This window comes from Stenella coeruleoalba, assembly GCF_951394435.1.
Source record: "Stenella coeruleoalba genome assembly, chromosome: 9".
Taxonomy (NCBI): Eukaryota; Metazoa; Chordata; class Mammalia; order Artiodactyla; family Delphinidae; genus Stenella; species Stenella coeruleoalba.
Window position 1 is genome coordinate 74731235 of NC_137155.1, and position 21749 is coordinate 74752983.

Here is a 21749-nt window from a genome sequence, read left to right on the forward strand (position 1 = left end):
AATCAAGGAGTGTGATACCATCAGCTTTGTTTTTTTTCCAAGATTATTTAGGCTATTTGGGGTCTTTTGTGGTTCTATGCAAATATTAAGATTCTTTGTTCAAGTTCTGTGAAAAATGCCATTGGTATTTGTATAGGGATGTCAATTAATTTGTAGATTGCTTTGGATGATATGGGCATTTTAACAATGTTACTTTTTCCAATCCATAAGTACCATATATCTTTCCATTTAGTTTCATCGTTTTCAATTTCTTTAATCAGTGTCTATTAGTTTTCAGAGCACAGATTTTCCACCTCCTTGGTTAAATTTATTAGTAAGAATTTTATCTTTTGATGCAATTGGAAATTGGATTTTTTTTAAAAAATTCTCCTTCTGAAAACTCATTATTAATGTATAGAGACACAACTGATTTCTATATACAGTTGTTTCTGTGTATCCATTGGTTCTGCAACCACAGATACAGAGGGCCCACTGTATTATGCCATTTCATATAAGGGACTTGAGCACCTACAGATTTTCGTATCCAAAATGAAACCTCATGGGTATTGATGGATGACTATATTAATTTTGTATCCCACTACTTTCCTGAATTCATTCATTAGTTCTAATAGTATTTGTGGTGGAATATTTAGGTTTTTTTTATATATAGTATCATGTCATCTTCAAATAGCAAAAGTTTTACTTCTTTCTTTGCAATTTGGATGCATGTTATTCTTTTTCTTGCCAAATTTCTGTGGTTAGAACTTCCAATACTATGTTGAATAAAAGTGGAGATAGTGTGCATCTTTGTCTTGTTCCTGATCTTAGAAGAAAAGCTTTTCACCATTGACTATGATGTCAGCTGCGTTTGTCATATATGGCTTTTATTATGTTAGGTACCTTTTTTTCTGTAACCACTTTTTTGAGAGCTTTTATCATATCAATAAATGGATCCTGAATTTTGTCAAATGCTTTTTCTGCATCTATTGAGATGATTGTAATATTTCTTTTTGTTAACGTGGTATATCATAGTGATCAATTAGTGGATGTTGAACCATGCTTACATCCTTGAAATAATCCCACTTGATCATGTTATATGATCTTTTTAATGTGTTGTTGAATTTGGTGTGCTAATATTTTACTAAGGAGTTTTTCATCTATATTCACCAAGGATGTTGGCCTGTCATTTTTTTGTGTGTGTGGTATCTTTGCCTCGTTTTGATATCAGGGTAATGGTGGCCTTATAAAAGTAGTTTGGAAGTGTTTTTTCCTCTGCAAATTTTTTGAATAATTTGAGAAGAATAGATATTAACCCTTCTTTATATGTTTGGTAGAATTCACCTGTGAAGCCATCTGATACTGGACTTTGTTTTGGGGGGTGGGAGATTAATTATAATGTGTGTTGGTGTGAATCTCTTTGGGTTCATCTTGCTTGGGGCTCTCTGTGCTCTCTGGGCCTGTATGTTTCTTTCCTGTCCCAAGTTAGGTACATTTTCAGCCAATATTTCTTTAAATAAGTTTTCTGCACCCCTTCCTTATGGAATTCTTATAATGTCAATGTTAGTATGCTTGATGTTTTCTCAGTCTGTTAAGCTATCCACATTTTTTAAATTCCTTTTTTTTCTGTTCTGATTGAGTAATATCCACTACCCTGTTTTCCAGATTGCTGACCCACTCTTCTGTATCATCTAATGTACTGTTGACTCCCTCTAGTGTATTTTTTACTTCAGTTATTGTGATCTTCATCTCTGATTGGTTCTTTTTTATATTTTATAACTCTTTGTTGAAGTTCTCACTGTGTTCATTCATTGTTCTCTTGAGCTTAGTAAGCATCTTTATGATCATCACTTTTGATTCTTTATCAGGTAGATTACTTATCTCTGCATCATTAAGGTCTTTTTCTGAGGTTTTGTCTTGTCTTTCCTCTGGAACATATTTCTTTATTTCCTCATTATTCTTGGCTCTCTGTGTTTGTTTCTATGTATTAGACAAAACTGCTACCTCTCTCAGTCTTTAAGGAGTGACCTTGTTTAGATGATGATCCTTCTCGTTCCACCTTTCCTTAGCTCTTGGTTGTCTCTCAAATCTTTGTGGTTGTCAATTCCACCTGATTTACTCTTGATATGTTCCTTTTGTTAGGGGTTTGCCAAGACCCATCCATGTTCCAAGGGGAGGAATCTCATTTAATGCCTAGTGTCAGGCTGATTGGATGCCAGACCTTCAGGTAGCAGCTAGTAACACATGCAGATACATACAGTCCTGTGGGACTTCAATCCTAATCCCTGCCAGCCTCCAGGATATCTGGAGGTGTCACCCGGGCAATAGTTGCCAAAAAAGGGGGGGGGGCTTCTGGCCAGGGTATAAGCTCCTTTCTGGGGAGTCTCATTGAGCTCTAGCAAGGGCTAGGGGGTACACAAGGATGGTGCCTCCATGCATTTGTTCTCTGGGAGCACCTCCTTGGCCTCTAGATGTGAGGGAAACCTGAAGCCTCCCCTTTAGGGTGAAGTTCAAGGGTAAATAAACAAGCATTTTTCACAGGAAGACTGGGTTGTGTTTCACTGTGCTCCCTTTGCAGTAACCTGTTCATGGTGACCTATCAAGAATTGTTTATTTTTAGATTGTTACAGTGTCAAGGAGGTCAGGAATTCCAGCCCCCTTGGCCACCAAGGCCTGGTGACCAAGAAGTATCCTCTGTGTGGATTGCATGCTTGCTCTCTTTAGGCAGGTAGCTGGGGAGTGTAAGGGGTGGGGCTTGGTCTTTTGCTTCAGGAAGGCAGCAGGGAAAATAACTTCAGCAATGTAGTATGAGGGTGCCTTTTCTATGCCCACATCAGCTTTAGGCTTGGAGCAGGAGAATGACAAGACCCCCAGCCAGAGGGTAAGGGAGCATGTCAGTTGCCCATACTTGCAGACTTTAGCTAAGGAACAAGAGAATGTCTCAGCCGTTTGTGCTTGCCCACCTCAGCCAGGGAGCAGGAGAGTACTGTAACCACTAGAGCTTGTTAGCTTCAGCACTGCAGTGGGATAGTGTCATGATTGCTTTCCCCTGGGTCCAAGCTTGCCCACCTGTGCTAGCAGAAATGGTTTGGGATCCTTGGACATCATCTTCATTTGTTTTCTAAGCCAGATGTTTCGGGGGCTTGTTTCTCCAGTATAGATCCCAGGGGCCGAGGTGCCTGATGTTAGGTGCCAATACATCATTCCTCTGAGAGAAGTCCTGTGAGCTGAGATCATTCCCTATTGTGTGCCACCTTGCTTTGGGTAAGGTTTTTGGTAGGAGTATTTCTCTGCCTCTCCTATCTGTCTCCATGTGGTCCTTTTTTTCCTGCATTGTGGAGCTAGTTCTCAGGTTCTTTTCAAAGAGAATCGATCCATATGTAGCTATATATTTGTTGTATCCATGGGAGGAGGTAAGTTCAGGCTCTTCTTACACTGCCGTCTTGAATTGCCCCTTGTTTTATATTTCTTATACTTGTTCTATTAATGAGAATGTACTAGTTTGCTAGGGCTGTGGCCATAATGAAATGCCACAGACTAAATGGCTTAAAGGCAGGCATTTATTTTCTGACAATGATGGAGACTATAAGTCCAAGATCAAGATTAGGGACCCACCCTAATGAACCTATTTTCTTTTATTTTTGACCCTATTTTAAATTAATTACCTCTTTTAAGAAAACAATTTCCGAGTGTAGTCACATTCTGAGGTACTGGAGTTTAGAGTTTCAACATCTGAATTTTAGAGGCACACAATTCAGGCTATAATTGGATAAGGACATTCATCTCATACAATTTTTGTGATGATTAGAGATAGTTAATATAAAAGTGTAACAAAGCCTGACATATGTGCTTTAAAAATGTCAGGCTTATTATGATATTTTGAATTATTATAATAAATGAAGTGAAATATGATTCTACTGCTCTGGTACATTTTTGCTCAGCATAGTCTGGCAGATGAAAGGGAACACATCAACTGGTAAATGATATATTTTCTCTGAACAAGAACCTCTGATTCTACAATAATTATTTAAAGAAATGGCTTCCCACATAAGAACCATAAAAGTATCCATGAAGGCACCGGGTGACAAACCTGGTATACCTCTTGCTGTGAAATATAAGTGAGCCCTATTAGGTAGGAGAGGAGAAAGAGGAGGTAGAAGGTTTTAAACTTGATCAAGACCATTTTATCATTATTTTTTCCTTTATAGATTGGGTTTATGTTCCCTGGTTTAAAATTATTTTAAATTTCCTCATCAAATGTGACAAACACTTACTTGCCTTTTCTTCCTGAAGTGTAATAATTTTAGCTCTTATGTTTAGGTCAGTGACAATTTTTTAAATTCATTTTATTGAAGTATAGTTGATGTACAATATTGTATTAATTTCTGCTGCACAGCAAATTGATTCTGTTATGCATATATATACATTCTTTTTCCTATTCTTCCCATTACAGTTTATCACAGGATACTGAATATAGTTCCTTGTGCTATACAGTAGGAACTTGTTGTTTATCCACTCTATATATAATAGTTTGAGTCTGTTAATCCCAAACTCCCAATATATCCCTCCCCCACCTCCCTCCCACTTGGCAACCACAAGTCTGTTCTCTATGTCTGTGTGTCTGTTTCTGTTTCATAGATAAGGTCGTTTGTGTTATATTTTAGATTCCACATATAAGTGATATCATATGGTATTTGTCTTTTTCTGACTTACTTCACTTAGTATGATGATCTCTAATTGCATCCATGTTGCTGCAAATGGCATTACTTCATTCTTTTTTATGGCTGAGTAGTATTCCATTGTATATATGTCCCACATCTTCTTTATCCATTCATCTGTCGCTGGACATTTAGGTTGTTTCCATGTCTTGGCTCTTGTAAATAGTGCTGCTATGAACATAGGGTTGTGTGTATATTTTTAAATTACAGTTTTGTCTGGATATGTGCCCAGAAGTGGGATAGCTGGGTCATATGGAAACTCTATTTTTAGCTTTATGAGGAAACTCCATACTGTTTTCCATAGTGGCTGCACCAATTGATATTCCCACGAACAATGTAGGAGGGTTTCCTTTTCTCCACACACTCTCCAGCATTTGTTATTTTTAGATTTTTTAATGATGGCCATGCTGACCAGTGTGAGGTGGTACCTCATTGTAATTTTGATTTCCATTTCTCTAATAATTAGTAATGTTGAGCATCTTTTCATGTGCCTGTTGGCCATCTGTATGTCTTCTTTGGAGAAATGTGTCAGTGACAGATTTTGAGTTAAGTTTTTGTATGGTGTGAGGAGAGTCAAGGTTCATTATTTTCCATCTAGTTATCCCACACAATATCTCTTGTCTGAATGAATTACTTTGATACCTTAACATATTTTTACATGTATTACCCCTACATAAATTATAAACATAACAAGATAATAATATGATAGTATAATTTTTAGCAGCTGTATGATCACAAAAGAAATAATTATTAGGGAAAAAACCAAAAGAAAGAAGTATTTTTCTGGATTTACTCAGATATTTATCATTACAAAAAATTCTTTATTTTTTGAAGATTAGAGTTTGTATCTGGCATCGTTTTTCCTTTGTCCATAGAAGGCCTCCTGCATTGTTTCTTACAGTTCAAGTCTGCTGAAACTTAATTATCTTACTTTTCTTTATCTGAAAATATGAATAATAAATCTTCTTTCTTGAAATACATTTTTACTGGATATAGAATTCTGCACTGACTTATCTTTTTAACACATTAACTTGTTCTATGCTTCATGGACTTTGATGAAAAGGTAGCAGTTAATCGTATCGCTGTCCCTCATATGTATGTGTCATTTTTCATTTGCCACTTTTAATATTTGCTCTTCCACTCTGGCTTTCAACAGTGTGACTGTGATGTTGACAACTTTGAGCTTCTTTTTGTTTATTATGTTTGATATTTGTTTAGTATCTTGGATATGGAAATTTCTTGTCAAATTTGGAAAAGTTTGCAGAATATTATCTTAAATTGTTTTGCCCCATTCTCTCTTACTCTCTCTTTTCTTTGTGGTTACACATATGTGTAATGCCCATGTGTGTATAAAATGTCCAATGATCTTTTGCCATCATCTAACAGGCCCCCAAGGCTCTGTTCTTTATTTTTTCTGTCTAGTGTTTACTTCTATACTTTCTATTAATCTATCTTCAAATTCTATTTCTCTTTACTGTGTTATTTCAATTTGGCTGTAAAATCACCTACCTTTTTAAAATTTCTCACTTATAGAATTCTTTTTTGTAATTGTTTGTAATTATCAGCTGAAATCCACTATCTCTCTGTTGAGCTTACCATTTATTAAACATGCTTTATTTTCCTACATTAGGGATAGTTAAAATAGATGTGTTTAAATCCTTGGGAGTTTATTGAAACATCTGGTTCATCACACAGTCACACTTTATAGATTGTCTTTTTTCTTGAGAATGTATTTTTGCATAGTATCCCATACACTATGACTATTAGACTGGGGAAATGCTGTATTGTGTAGTTCTTCAAGAGTGCTCTTTTCTTTGTTTCAGAAGATAATTTTCTTGGCTGAGCTTGATATTTTCTTCTCTGGTCCTTTCTTTTCCAGGATTCCTTCACTCCCTTCAGTGTTCATGGTATTCAAACTTTTCTCTCCTCATTCAAGGAATATTGTACATTTTTCCCATATGTGCTTCCACAAACTTTGTGTCTTCCTCATGAGCTGCTAGCTATAGACTAAAACTGTGCAGGGAGAATTTACTTGTATAGCTCCTTCTATTGTCTCTTTCATGTACTCATTCTTCAATAGGCAGTTTGCTTTTGTTCACGTCCCAGTACTTTCAGATAGTTGCTTTTGTATTGTGTTCCAGTTTTATAGGTGTTTTTCTGCAGGGGGTATTCCAATATGGTCATAGTCAAATGTAGAAGTCGCATAAATTCCTTGTTGCACATCTGAATTTGTGGGCTAATATATGCAGAACATTATATCAACTGCATAAATAAACAGGTAGGAACAACGAAATAGTGACTATGCTGAACAAGACTGAAAAGAATTGTCTTCCAGTTGTACTAAGTTATAGAAACATTTATGTGAGCTAAATTAATAGCACAAATATCGAGACAAAAATGAAGGGACATTTTCAGATTAAACTTCAAAGCTTCTCGTATACTAGAAACAAAAGCTATGGTGGCCTCTAAGACTTCTGTGTTATTCTAAGGATAGAGGCCCAGGATAGTCTCTAATCAGGTTGTTAGACTGTGGGGTGGTGGTGATGGTGGTAACAGTGGTGATGGTAGGAGTGATAACAGTGCTGGCAGTGCTTGTAATGGTGTTAGTGGTGGTGAGAACATTTGTATTGGTGGTGCTGCTTGAGATGGGGGTGGAAATAGAGGAAATTGTAATGATATAGTATTGATATCTGAGAGAAATGATTTGGAGAAATGATTAGATAACAGGTTCCACAAAGGGCTGAATTTTACCTATTTCTAACACTGGGAAAGACATTCTCTTAGATAAGTAAAAGATATGTTGACCTCAACTTAAATTACTAAACTATAATATATATTGAGCCTCATTTAACCTATTTGTAATGTTTCCAAAGATGAGAGTGGCTTGGGTTGTTTCTCAAGACAAAAAACATGTTATTCTCTAGAACTATATCTGTGTTCCTTCTCCCACTGTGTCCCTATAATGTTTTGTTCATATTTTTTTATACTTTTACCATGCCATAACAAACATTCACTTTTTTATGTTATTTATTTGAGAATGAGGAATATGCTTTTTCATTCCCTGTATTACCTTACATAATACTTTGATGTGCAAAGGTATGGAATTTAACCATGGTTTGGAGTGTGTAAAATGTTACATTTGTTCCATGAAGTAAAATTAATTTTACTCTGAGCTTGCATAATACTGATTGACTAGAAATATATTATAAAATATTTAATAGAGATTCCTCTCTACCTACACTCACTCAATGTTCTTCAAAGATCTGCACAGCAAAACAAAGACTGATGCCCCCAGATTTTTTCCAATCTCTTGCCTCTGAGAATCCTATGATATTAGCACACATAAACATTTTAAGTGCTAAGGCATGAGGTTCCTATGTTGTGCTTGGTGGCTAATGTAAGAAACATGATGCTCAAGGTCCAGCCTAATAGGACAACCACTGAGCCATCCATTTCTCTTTGTCATTTCTCCTTGCCTAAGGCATGCAAATAAAGAGGTGTGTAGGGTTGGTAATCATAAGACCTATCAAACTTTTTTTCCTTCCCAGTATGAAGATATCTCCTCTCTCTCCTGCTTGCTTTTTTCCCATCACCCACCCCCATCTACTTTAGAATAACCCTACACCTAGGGTCTCAGAACTGAGAATAACAGCTATCATAGAAGGAGACTGTCCTTCAAGAACCTTTATTTTTATTTATTTATTTAACATCTTTATTGGAGTATAATTGCTTAACAATGGTGTGTTAGTTTCTGCTTTATAACAAAGTGAATCAGCCATACATATACATATATCCCCATTTCTCCTCCCTCTTGTGCTTCCCTCCCACCCTCCCTATTCCACACCTCTAGGTGGTCACAAAGCTTTGTTTCCATCTCTGTTTCTAATCTCCCTTTCATTGAGACAACACAAAATCTGGCTACCTGATTGAAGTGGAGTATGCTGGGGGAATGTAAGGGAAATATGTACAGCAACAAATTACTATTAACACCTTGAGATATCATCCTGCTGCATACTCAGTGAATATTTGTGAAATCAATGTGAATAAATTTAGTTTAGATATGAAGAGAAATTCTAATTCCATTTTAATTTGGGTGACATCTAAGGAGAACAAATCTGTTTTACTTTTGCTCATGGTTCTCTAAATTATCAATCATTTGTTACTTTTGTTAAAAATTTCTAGGTCCTTTATAGTTACTAGTCTTTAAAACTAAGAGATTCTGAATTTCTTCAGACTCAGCAGGAAGGGGCAGGCTTGGAAGTACAGTGGATCTTTCCACATCATACTGTGCTACAGAGGAATCTGGTGGGAAATTGGGTAGCAATGCCCATTTAGGGCATTAAATCATCCTTGGGCTGGTGGGGGAAAAAAAGTAACTAAAGAGAGGCCCTGGGCTGGACTGAGAGTCCTGGGGCTTTTAACTGAAGTTTCCAAAGTTGGAAAGAGATTATCTTAGCCCATATTTCATATCTTGTTGCACCCTCCTTGCCTCAGTAAAAGTTCTTATTCATATTGCTTAATTAAATGCAAAGGCCAATGTATTGTTTTTATGGATATTCTTAGTTTATTATAGTAAGTTTGTAAGCAGAACAAAACAATTCCTCTAACCTCTATCTTATTCCAAAGAAAAAAGAACATTACTTCAACTCAGCTCATTTGAAGAAAATACCCAAAGTTTTCCTATTAGTTCTTTTCTTTCTTCTCCTGATAGTATCCAAAGTAAATTAAACCCATGTGCTGATCTGCAGCACACATCAAACTCCTTACTTTTGCTAAAATGCAGATTTTAGGCCAAATGTCCCAGAGGATCTGATTCAGTAGGCTTGGACTGAGACCCAGAACTCTGCATTTTTAACAGGCCCTCAGGTGATTCTGAGACACATGCTTTGCAAACCTCACTACCTATCTGCCTTATTTGATGCCTTATGAGATCTTTCTTCTCTCCATCTCTAATCACAATAAGAGGACAGAAGACATTATTTTTCTTGTTTTCTTTCCTTCACTAATACTTCTCCTTCCCTATAAAAACAGATAAATTTAGGAACTGCTTTTTATTTTCTATCTCAATCCTTTCTCATGTACATTGTTTTTCAATAATAAAATGTCAGGCTTTTTCTGATGTATTTTTTTCCTCCTTCCAAACCAGTTAGGCTATATTTTCCCTGTATTTTCTTTAAATTTTTTGTGTTACTATCGGAAATTTATTATTTCCCTAACTATTAAGCAATTTATACAGTTGGGGTTGATTCTGAGTTCACCACGGTAGATCACTGACAGTTAATTGGAGTGTATTTACAAACACTGTTTTTGTAAATATCAATGGAAAATGTGACTTCTTCTAAACAACAAAATCAAGATAAGATGTAGAGTTTGACAGTCTGCTAGACTCTCACTAGCTAAATAATTTCTGTACCGTGATCTTACATTATAATTCAAATTCTTGCCTCAGAACAATCACAGATTTCTAATATATATAAATGTAAAGGTCATCGTGGATTACTATTAAGTTTCTGAAATCCAAGTGCCTCTTATATGTTCACATTCCTAACGATGTTCCTTTTTAATAGTTCCTGAATGATAGTAAATAACTTGAAAATTTCCAAATATTGGGAAATTAAAAAAAAACAACTTGAAATAACACTTGTATCAAAGAGGAAGTCTCAAGGGAAATTTAGAAATAAAATGTATATAATAAAAAATAAAATAAATTATATCAAAACTTACTAAAACAATACTTGGAAATTTGTAGAACTATGTGCTTTTATTTAAAAAAAAAAAGAAGAAACAAATCTAAAACCAGTAACCTAAGCTTCCTTCTTATAAACTAGAGAAGGAAGAACAATTAACCCAAAGAAACAGGAGGAAAACAATAAAGAATAAATACAAGCCAATACAATTAATTAAAAAAATAGAAAATGAAGGAAACCAAAAACTGATTCTTGGAAAAGATAAATAAAATTTCACAACCTCTAGACAGTCTAATAGGGGAAAAAAGCAAAAAGAGATGACCCATATTACCAATATCAGGAATGAAAAAGGTGGCCTCACTATCAATCCCATGTATCTTAAAAAAGTAATAAGGAAAAAGGAATTCTGTGGACAACTCAGTGTCTATAAAATTGACAACTTAGATGAAAAGGATGAATTTCTTGAAACACACAACTACAAAATCACTCAAGGAGAAATAGATAACTGAAATAATCTTATAACCATTAAGGTGACTGAATCTGTAGTTTAAAACTTCCTAACTCCCACATCCTCCCTCTCTAAACAAAGGAAATGCATGAAGGCCCAGATGATTTTACTGATGCACTCTATTGCACTGAATCTATAGATTGTTTGGGGAAAATGGATATTTTAATAATATTAATCTTCCAGTACACAAACATGGAATGTCTTTCCATTTATATATCTTCTATTTCTTTCATCAATGTTCTATAGTATTTAGATCACAGAGCTTTTACCTCCTTGGTTATATTAAATTCTAAGTATTTTATTCTTTTTTTCCTATTGTTAAATAAGATTATTTTCTTAATTTTTTTTGATAATTCATTGTTAGTGTACAGAAATGCAACTGATTTTTCAGTGCTGATTTTGTATCCTGCAACTTTACTGAGTTCATTTAGTAGTTTTAACAGTATTTTTGGTAGTGTCTTTAGAGTTTTCTATGTATAAGATCATGTCATCTGCAAAGTTCATAAAATCTTGAGTATATTAAATGATAATTAAATGAAATCCCTATTGACACTGTAGCCGATATATAGTTAGGGAAATTTTAAAGAGTTCCTTCATAGAGCAATGCTATTTCATAGTATATTTCAATTCCCTGAGTTAACTGTTTAATTTCAACATTTTTGTATGATATTTATTACTGCTGTTAATAATAATTGGAGAAATATATGGAATATGTATGTAGGTATGTATTCCATATATTTCTTATTGGAGTATAGTTCTTTATAATATTGTGTTAGTTTCTGTTGTACAATGAAATGAACCAACTATATGTGTACATATATCCCCTCCCTCTTGGGCCTCCCTCCAACCCCACCTCCATCTCATCCATCTAGGTCATCAGAGAGCACTAAGCTGAGCTTCCTGTGCCATACAGCCGGTTCCCACAAGCTATCTATTTTATACATGGTAGTGTAAATATGTCAATCCTAATCTCCCAGTTTGTCCCCCTCCCCCTCCCCCTGTGTCCACATGTCCGTTTTCTACATTTGCATCCCTATTCCTGCCCTATTCCTATTCCTGAGAATAGGTTCATCTGTACCATTTTTCTAGATTCCACATATATGCGTTAATATACGATAACTGGGTCATTTGTAGATATGTGGAGAGACCTAGAGTCTGTCATACAGAGTGGAGTAAGTCAGAAAAAGAAAAACAAATATTCTACATATTTTTATAACTTCATTAAGAGTACCAAAAATTACATTTTTTATTCACATATAGTCATGACAATATCATTTTAAATAGAGGGAAGTAATTCTCACACAATAATATCAATATTGGTTTTGGAAGTGAAAATTTGAGTAGGTCTAATTTTGACTTGCACTCAGTGATTCCCCATCTCTTCCTCTTCTGCTTAAGTATGTTGGGTCATTTTCTGTACTTCCTCAAGTTAATATCTTTAAACTATTATATATTTTATACTTGCTGTTGGCCTGATGGCAGGAATGTCTTAGTTGGCATTGCTTGTCATGTGTTTGATTTAACATATGCACAAGAACGCATTGATAAAAATGTCTGTCTAAATCAATTAGACAAAACAGCTTTTTGATAAGAATAAAATAAAATCAGGAGTAAGAAGTAATACATCACGGTTAAATTGGGAATTATTTTTCTTTTTAGTCATATTGTAATAATGCATTCTATAATTGATGGTATCTCAGATTTAATGAAATACAATGTATGTATCTGTTATACTGGAACTTTAGACATGCTTAAGAAAAGACCAGACACTTGACTGCTTATTGTACTGACCATAATACTGTACACCTTAAATATAAGTATTTAAATATTTGTTAAAGAAATACTTGAATTTATGAAGGATAATAGAAATAAGGAAGTGTAAGGAAGAAACCCATGGAAGTCCCATATGATAAAAATATGACATAATGGTCACATCACTTTTGATAAAGCTTTTTGATATTTCAAGATACAGTTTGCCAATTCATAAAATATGTTTATGTTTAAACTCATTTTGATCACAGAAAATTAAACAAAAACAAATTAAAACCAAAAATATAATGTCTTTTTCTAATTATAATTAAATCAGTGCTGTTTAATTATATGTTTGATGCAAATAAAATTAAATAACATATTTTGAGTCATGTTTTTGCCATAAATAAATGTTTTTAAAATGATTCTACTGTTAGAAAAAATTTATGAGTTTTTCATCCCCTACACTATCATATTAGCTTATCATTAAAATAACAAATAAAATGTGTATAAGCAGCAAAATGGTGCAGCTCATATAATTTAAATATCAATTAATCAAACTTTTTAATTCAATATATTTGGGAATATATATTTTAACTTATACCAAAATAAATTTTTCCCTAAATGTCCCTAAATGTAAAACATTCCTGTTTAAAAAATACTGAAGAGGAGTAACCGGATTCTAAATTCCTAGTCACCAAAGCTTTTATTTAATAAACACATCTAAAAGGGGAAAATCAATAAATTTGGAGCATCTGTTATATGTTTTATTCATTAAGAAAACACATCTAACTCTAACAGAATTTAAGGAGGCCTGTATTTTTTCATAAAACATATAAGAAATCTTATATATTCAATAGATGGTCAAATTTTTTCTATTCACTAAAAAATGTAAATAGAAAATAAAAATCCTACAGCCTTTATTTTAGTGCCTTTCTGCTTGCAGAATGTTTAAAAGTGATTCTTGACATTTTTAAGACAGAGCTTGAGAATCTGTTTGTATAATCTTTCTATTGGTAACTTAGGTTCTGATCTTAGAAAAAATTAATTATGTGTAGCTCATGTTTAATTACAGAGTAGAAAGAATAGTAAAATTGGGATACTAGGGCACTTCACTCACTTTAAAGTGTCATATTTAAACATCATGAAAAGGCTACGTTCAAGATATTTTAGTAAAATAGTAAACTGTATATGCTTAGTACATTAATCAGTTTTTTATATATTTTATTTTTTATAGAAATATATTGAAATATTAGTATTTATACATTTTCTGTTATATGGTCATTTATAGTTAACATTATTGCTTTACTTATATTTACATGTAAATGTATAATATAAAATATATATATATACTTTTTAAGAACACAACTTTGTATTTTTCTTTCAAGGGAATAATAGAGCCATAAGCATTGTCAAAGAATGAATTGTCTTTGAAGTTTCATGAACTGTTCAATGAATTGTCTTTGAACCAGATGTAGCTCATACTGATGATGGTCCCTTGTGATAAGCTTGTTCCTTCTGCATAATCTTCAGTTCAAGCTAAAATTACTAATTACTGAAAAATCAAATTAATATACTGAATCATTTTCATACTAATACAGCAAGGAAAATATTTGTGGAATATATGAAGTGTCACCTATGCACAATATATATGTATAGTAACATGTTACTGCAACCATGTATCAAGTAGCAGTTTATTTCTCTGTTGTTTTATCTCCTTAATGGAAGTTTTATAAATAGTAACATTTAGTTTTCTCCCATCTGTTCTGTATATTCAAAACATGCTAAAACCAAGCTGTTCACTTCCTAAAAATATCACCACTGATCTTTGACAGTACAAGAGTTTATTAGTGTACAAAATAATGATCTACTAGGGAATGTCAAATGAATCTTACTAGTCAGATTTATGGGGGCAGAGTCAACAAGAAAATAAGTCAAGAAGTAGAAATAGTGTTTTAGGTGGAGAAGAAAATTTATAAATCATCCCTTGTCTTTGGAGGTCAATAGTGAAACTGTTGGTAAACTCTGCATGCAATTTTGACTGAACTAAACCTATCATTCACAGTATCTCTAACTGGTGATTTCAGTGGACATAATCTTAGAAATGCTATGTTTCCATGATAAAATAATAAAGGGAAATGAAATAATACCAAATAATTTCTTTGAAAGTGATCTCACTCATGTGATTACACATGTGTACTTCTTTGGTGCATTTCTTTTGTGGCTGTTGTTTTAAAGTCTCATTATTTTTTAAAAGATTCTGCAACTGGTCATATCTACAGGCACAGCCAGATAAGTAATCAACCAAACCAAACGATGAATGATTCAATTCAGTAGAATCTGTTTAAATGCTCAAACATAGAGCACTAAACTCATTGTTAACCTGAACCTTTCTTCAAAATTATTACCCTGTTCTTCACATCTCTATATCAGAAGGTTTCCAACCAGATTTATGTGACTCTCTATATAAGGGTGTTTCTAAGTTTACTTTTCTTCAACTTTTCAGCATAACTACAACATTGAATAAAATATTTTAAATAGAAATCATCATTCAGAAAATACTATTGTACTGTAAAAACTAATTTTCACTTTAGTAACTTCCTTAAAATATATCTTATTGTCAGAAACATAGTTTGCTTTGTCATTCTGTCTTTTCAATTAAGAGATCAAAAAATTTAAGGAAAATTAAGACTCATTATAATTGACATATATGCACACATATTATATAAAATATTTGATATTTAAAATAATTTTCCTAATTATGAATTTGTGTGATTTACTTTAAAATTTAGAGAATGAGTAGTGCAATATATGTGTATATATATATGTGTATATACAAAAACTTAATCTAAATTAGTAATTTGTGTGGATAATTAACATAAATATTGTTTTCTGTTATAATACCAGATTGTTACCAAATTAGCTTAATGAATTTTAAAACAAATTTTGATTGGGAAATGCATGGTGTTTTCCTATATACTTCTTTAACCGTGGAGTGACAAAACCAATTGTCCTTCCATGTTGATATCTAAGAATTCACCATCTGATTCAAAGGAAGACTTATCTGCAGTGATCTCATGAGTGTACTGGAGGACAGAAATAGAAATTTCTCTATCACTGTACTGGACGGTAGAAAAGGAATTTTTCCTATAAGTACAGACAGATTCAGTGAGTTGAATGATGTTGTCTGTTTGCTTGTAAATGTCTGATTTTCTTTTCTTTTTTTTCCCTTGAGGAGATTGATTCAGTCTGGAATTTGCTTTCATCATGATGTACTCACTTAAAAGCGAGGATATGGGAGGAGGAACACATGAACCCTACTCTCCCTACTTCTAACATCCAAAAGATAATCGATATGCAGCAAAATAAGGACAGCATTCAGCCAATGTTCCCTAGGTTGAGTCAGTTCATTATACTGACTATGTAGATGATTTCTAAGTTTTATTAGGATAGTCTAAACTACCATAAATAAATTGGTATGTCTACATTCTACTGTTTTAAACTTGTGTAGGGTTACTTATTTCAGAATAGACCCATAGAAGTTTGATTAATAAGACAAAGCTTAGCATTTTTATGGCTCATGATTGCCATGTTGTTTTCCAAATGGGGTATATTAATTTATAATTATCACTATACTTCTTTCAACCTGCATATTAATCTAAATTGTCTGCTTATATAGCAGGTAAACATTTTTTTATCAGCTTTATTGGAATATAATTGTTTTACAATGGTGTGTTAGTTTCTGCTTTATAACAAAGTGAATCAGCTATACATATACATATATCCCCATATCTCCTCCCTCTTGCATCTCCCTCCCACCCTCCCTATCTGACCCCTCTAGGTGGTCACAAAGCACTGAACTGATCTCCCTGTGTTATGCGACTGCTTTCCACTAGCTATCTATTTTACATTTTGTAGTGTATATATATACATGCCAATCTCTCACTTCGTCCCAGCTTACCCTTCCCCCTCCTCGTGTCCTCAGACGTATTCTCTCTGTCTGTGTCTTTATTCCTGTCCTGCCCCTAGGTCTTCAGAACCATTTTTCTTTTTTTCTTAGATTCCGTATATAAGTGCTAGCATACGGTACTTGTTTTCTCTTTCTGATTACTGTAAATTCTGCTTTATTTAAACAAAGTGTCTTTGCAGATGTAATTAAGTTAAGGATTTTGAGATTATCCTGGATTATCCACGTAGACCCTAAATCCAATGGCATGTGACTTTATAAGAGACAAACAGAGAAGACAAACACAGGAAAGGTTATATGAGAACAAAGGCAGATGTTTTACTGATGTGGCCACAAACCAAAGAAGTCAGCAACCACCAGAATCTATAAGAGGCATGGAGCAGATTTTCCCCTAGAGCCTCTGTAGCAAGGGCAGCCTTGCCCACACCTTGATTTTGGAGGCTGTCCTTCATATTTCTACTGTGATTACTTCTGGGGAGTGGGAAACAATTGGGTGAAATCAGAGATGTGATGGTGTACATGCCAGAGAAAGCATTTTACTTTTGACCCTGTTAATTTTTGGTATGATAGAATTGATTAGGTTAATAAACATGACTTACAATTAAATTATGGAGAAAAAAGAAAATTAATAGAGATTACAGCTTTCAATTAAATGCCTCTTAAAACAAAACTTCAATGGGTATTTGTTGAAGACTGAAAATGTTTCTATCTACTATAAAATCACTGGGGATTGTAGCTTCCTCCATATACCCCAATGAATAATTAGTTGTGCGGTCTGAAATTATAGCATTCACTTGTTCATCAAATAATTCTTGAGTTCCTGTCATGTGCCAGACATTGCTTTGTGTGTTTGAGATAAGGCAAAAAAACAATTGGCAAGAGGAAAATTTCTCTGCCCTAATGGAGCTTATATTCTAGAGGAAGAAAGATGAAATATATGATTGATCTGTCTCGTCACCATCATCATCATCATCACCACCATCTGTTAGATAGTGCTAGGTACTAAGAAGAGGGAAAGGAAATGTTATGTTTCTCACTAAGAAAAAAAGAAGCGAGCAATTGAGTCATGTGGCTATTGAGTAAAGAGCATTCCAGGCAAGAGACACAGCAAGTGCTAAGATCTTTTGGAGAAGTGTGACTGGAATATTTGAGGAACAGCCTAGACATGTGGAGATCTAGGTAGCTAAAGCAGAGTGAACAAGTAGTAGGAAACAATGTTAGAGCAACAGCAGAGGCCAGGTCATGGAGGACCTTATATGATTTACATTGAGGAGATTGGATGCCACTGGAGAATTCTAAACTGAGGATAAGACAATCTAACACATTTTTTAAAAAGGGTGTTGGAAATTATTTTTAAAAAGTAAGATGGGCCCAGGAAAGAAACGTAAATGAACTTAATGATATAGATGAATTGGGATGGGAAAGATTTGGCATTGGGCTCTTAGTAAATTTACATTGGCTGCTGCTTAGTGTTAGAACTTTATACTAGCAGTTATACCTAGAGTCATGGCTTTAGACATTAGGCAAGAGACTGGGGCAAGTATCTGCTGGTGAAACAGATGGTTAGTGCTGTATTCAGGAAATTCAGGGTATAGATTTGCAGTAGTTCCAATGTTTCAGAACAATTGTTATTTTTGAAAAGCATTAATAATAGTTAACTTTATTCCAAATAGGTGTGATTTGTCGTAAAACAATCCTCCTTATACTTGAGCAGAATTGTAGCATGACTAGGCTAATGACTTAATGCTAGATTATAATACAATACTATAAATTGTGCTTGGTTTCCAAATTCCTATGTCTTCTTGGCCTGTGTGTGGGAGAGGAGATGTTGTCAAATGGTGGACTAATGATAATCCATTACTGTCTCCAGTAAAGGGTGCAAGAGACTCTTGTTTGAGAAAGGATTCAGTTAATGTCTATTCTTAATACATTGCAGAAGGAACTACTCAATTCTAGGCATTGATTCATTATTCCTCAAATAGTATCAGCTCTCTAGGAAAAATCAGTCATAGTCCCTCTCTTTAGGAAGAGAGTTTTCTTAGGAGTTTTTCACTTTTCTTCCATTACAAACAAGCCCCTTTAACTTCTGCATAGCCTGTTGTCAGTTATCAAGCCCTTTCCTCATTTGAAGCCAGACAGGTGTCTGAGTGGCACTCAAAAAGGAATATACCACGTTTTCCAACTTTCTCATCCTGAAGAATCATCTAGAAATCTTAAACACAGATTCCTAAATTCTACCTCTAGAAATTCTGATATAGTAAGATTTGAGTGGTACCAAAGACCTCTACCCCAGACAATTCTGACTGAAGAAGGGGGTCTGTAAACCAGCCTTTGAAAAATGCAGCCTTATAATCTAAAGTTTTGTAAGATGAAGCAGTTTCAATGTAATCAAATCAATTTAATTTCTAAATTTGGCCTATATTTTGTGATATATTAGTATAACTTCTCCCATCTTTACTCGCATCTCAGGATTAACACTTCAAGTTTATATTTTTTATGCTATAGCTTCTTATAGTTTAGTTACAATGTTTATTGAAGCTCTTGCACTAGGGAGGAATTTCAGTGGTAAGCCACATTCTAGAAACAAGGCTTTAATTGGGGCATTGTCTTAGAGAAAACACATTGAGCTCAATAAATGAGAACTCTTTCATGGGTAGAGATAAAGTTTTCAAATTGTGAGACCTTAAAAAGATGATACTTATGGGGCATATACACAAATTTATGGGCAACTGAGTCTGCAAACTGAAGATACACATTTGTCTATGTATGAAATATGAAAAGATGTATTTCCTAATTCTCGCCAGTGAAAGATCCAAGAAGCAATAACACTAGAGAAGCAAAGAACCAAACTTTAACTGTGATCATCCACTTTCAATTTCCTTACTTCTGTTTTCCTAATAACCAGTACTCTCTTCTCTCAGGTTTCAGTAATGTGGTCAGTATTTCCCCACTCAAGGTGTGACTCTCTCTATTTCAACTCAATTTGTTTTTAATTTTAAAAATTTGCTTCCACAACCACTGGGGTACTGCTACATTCTTCCTTCTTCCTGCATTATTTATTTCTGTCACTTTTCTCTCCTATGGTTAGTAGCTAGCCCTGCTAATTTCAGACGCTTGTTTCCCCTCTTACCATCAACATTTGCAAATCCTGTTTTTCACTTATACTTTAATGGGTAAATAGTAGGTTGTTAGATTTGTTCACCTTTATGATTATTGTATTTCTGGAGAGATGAATAGAGGTATTTGAAATTAAATGCCTTCCAGTAAATACTAGACCCTGATTTCTTTACAATATTCTCACTAATAAAAGTTGAAGATCTGCCAGTTTCTTTACCAATCACTCTGTTAAAAAAGCTCTTCTCCCAATTCTCTGTAAATTTTCATTTTCTTGAAGTCTCTACAATAAATCTGTTTTGTTTAAAGACATTTTCCTGCAATAGCAAGGTGCCTACCTTGTTCTTGCAGTGAGACCATCCTATTTTAAGGGATGGGTTTTGTTTCTCTTTTTCTTTCTTGGTTATGGAGGCCTACAAAAGTCACAAAGAACTACATTAACTTTTAATGATTACTCTTCTCCTAGTAGCTAAAGGGCACCAAGAAGTAATGGCTCTAACTTTATAAGTACAAATAACCAAATTATAAATGAACTTTCAGGATTTGCTCCATAAAGTCAAAGTACTGAAGTATGTAAATGTGTAATTATTTTATTCACATACCCTATTATCCTTCTTGGTTGTTGAAATTCAGATTAGATTTATTTTTCCATTGCACATATGAATGTCCATCAGCTTACAATAGACATTTGAATGTAAACCATTTCACATATAGCATAGCCTGTTAAAAGACTTTAATTCAGCAGAAATTTTACCCTCTAAAAATATTTAGTCTACCACTGGTAAGTGATCTCTAAGTCTTCAATTCATTGAATTCATTATACTTAATAAATTTTTTTCTCTCAATTTTATATCAACTTAAAATATATTTTGTACAATAAAAAGTACATAACAACTTTCACAGTTTTAAAAATATTATTAGTATAAAAATTTACACTATGCTATAATAATATGGTATAAAAATTATACCTTCAACATCTAATCCTTTAAAGTTATTGATAAGCCCAAACATCTTATTTTCTTAATAAAGAGCCATTGGATTTCTTAAAATAAAGTCAATGTCTTTGGGGGTATGTGGTAAGAACTTAGTTATTTAATACACTAATAAAATAATATAAATTGTTATATAGCATTTCCTTTTTCCTTTTCACTCTATTCTTTAAATGAAATAGTGTAATTTTTATGATGATAGGGTCAGCTATTTGTCCGACAGCATCAAGTACTTTCTAGAATTTTTTTAAATCAATATTTTTATAGGCTATACTCCATAAAAAGTTATTATAAAATATTGACTATATTCTCTGTGCTGTACATTACATCCTTGTAACGTATTTATTTTATACCTAGTAGTGTGTATCTCTTAATCCCCTTCACCTATTTTGCCTCTCCCCTAACCCTCTCCCCTGTGATAGTAACCACTAGTTTGTTCTCTTTATCTCTGAGTTTGTTTCTGTTTTGTTATATCCATTTATTTATTTCATTTTTTAGATTCCACATATAAGTGAAAACAGAAAATTTAATATAAGTTTGCAAACAAATTGGCTGAATTTTTCTTAGGGATAAATGCATAGAAATTATTATGTTAGCTATAGTAATTTTATAAATTAATAAAAATTATGACTAACCAAGTTATTTATATACCTTTGGGCTGATCTTAGATAGCATGGTGTATTTTAATTGAATATATAAATTAGATCTTACATAGACATATATCTCCACTCCTACCCTTACTATTACTAATAAAAATAATTTAAGTACTGAGAATGTATAAGATACATTTTCAATAATTTCTTAGAATTAAACTTTTTAAATAAAGTACATAATAATGTATTCAGTTGGTTACTTTACAGCAAAGTAGAGATCTTTATTATTATAAATATAAATTAATAACTCAAAGATTCACATTTTGGTTTCTTTTATACAAGTAAAAGTGGTAGATCATATCTGAATCTCAAGACTTTTACAATGCAGAAAAAAATCACAACATTTCTCGATAATTATAATAGCACAATATAAAATTTAGAAAACTAT

At 33.5% G+C, this 21749-nt stretch overlaps 1 protein-coding gene across 1 annotated transcript in view; it reads left to right on the top strand.

Moving 5' to 3' along the window:
- The window catches only part of LOC307191693 (uncharacterized protein), a 509460-nt gene that overhangs the window by 107190 nt on the left and 380521 nt on the right, over positions 1-21749 (top strand). The window lies entirely within an intron of this gene.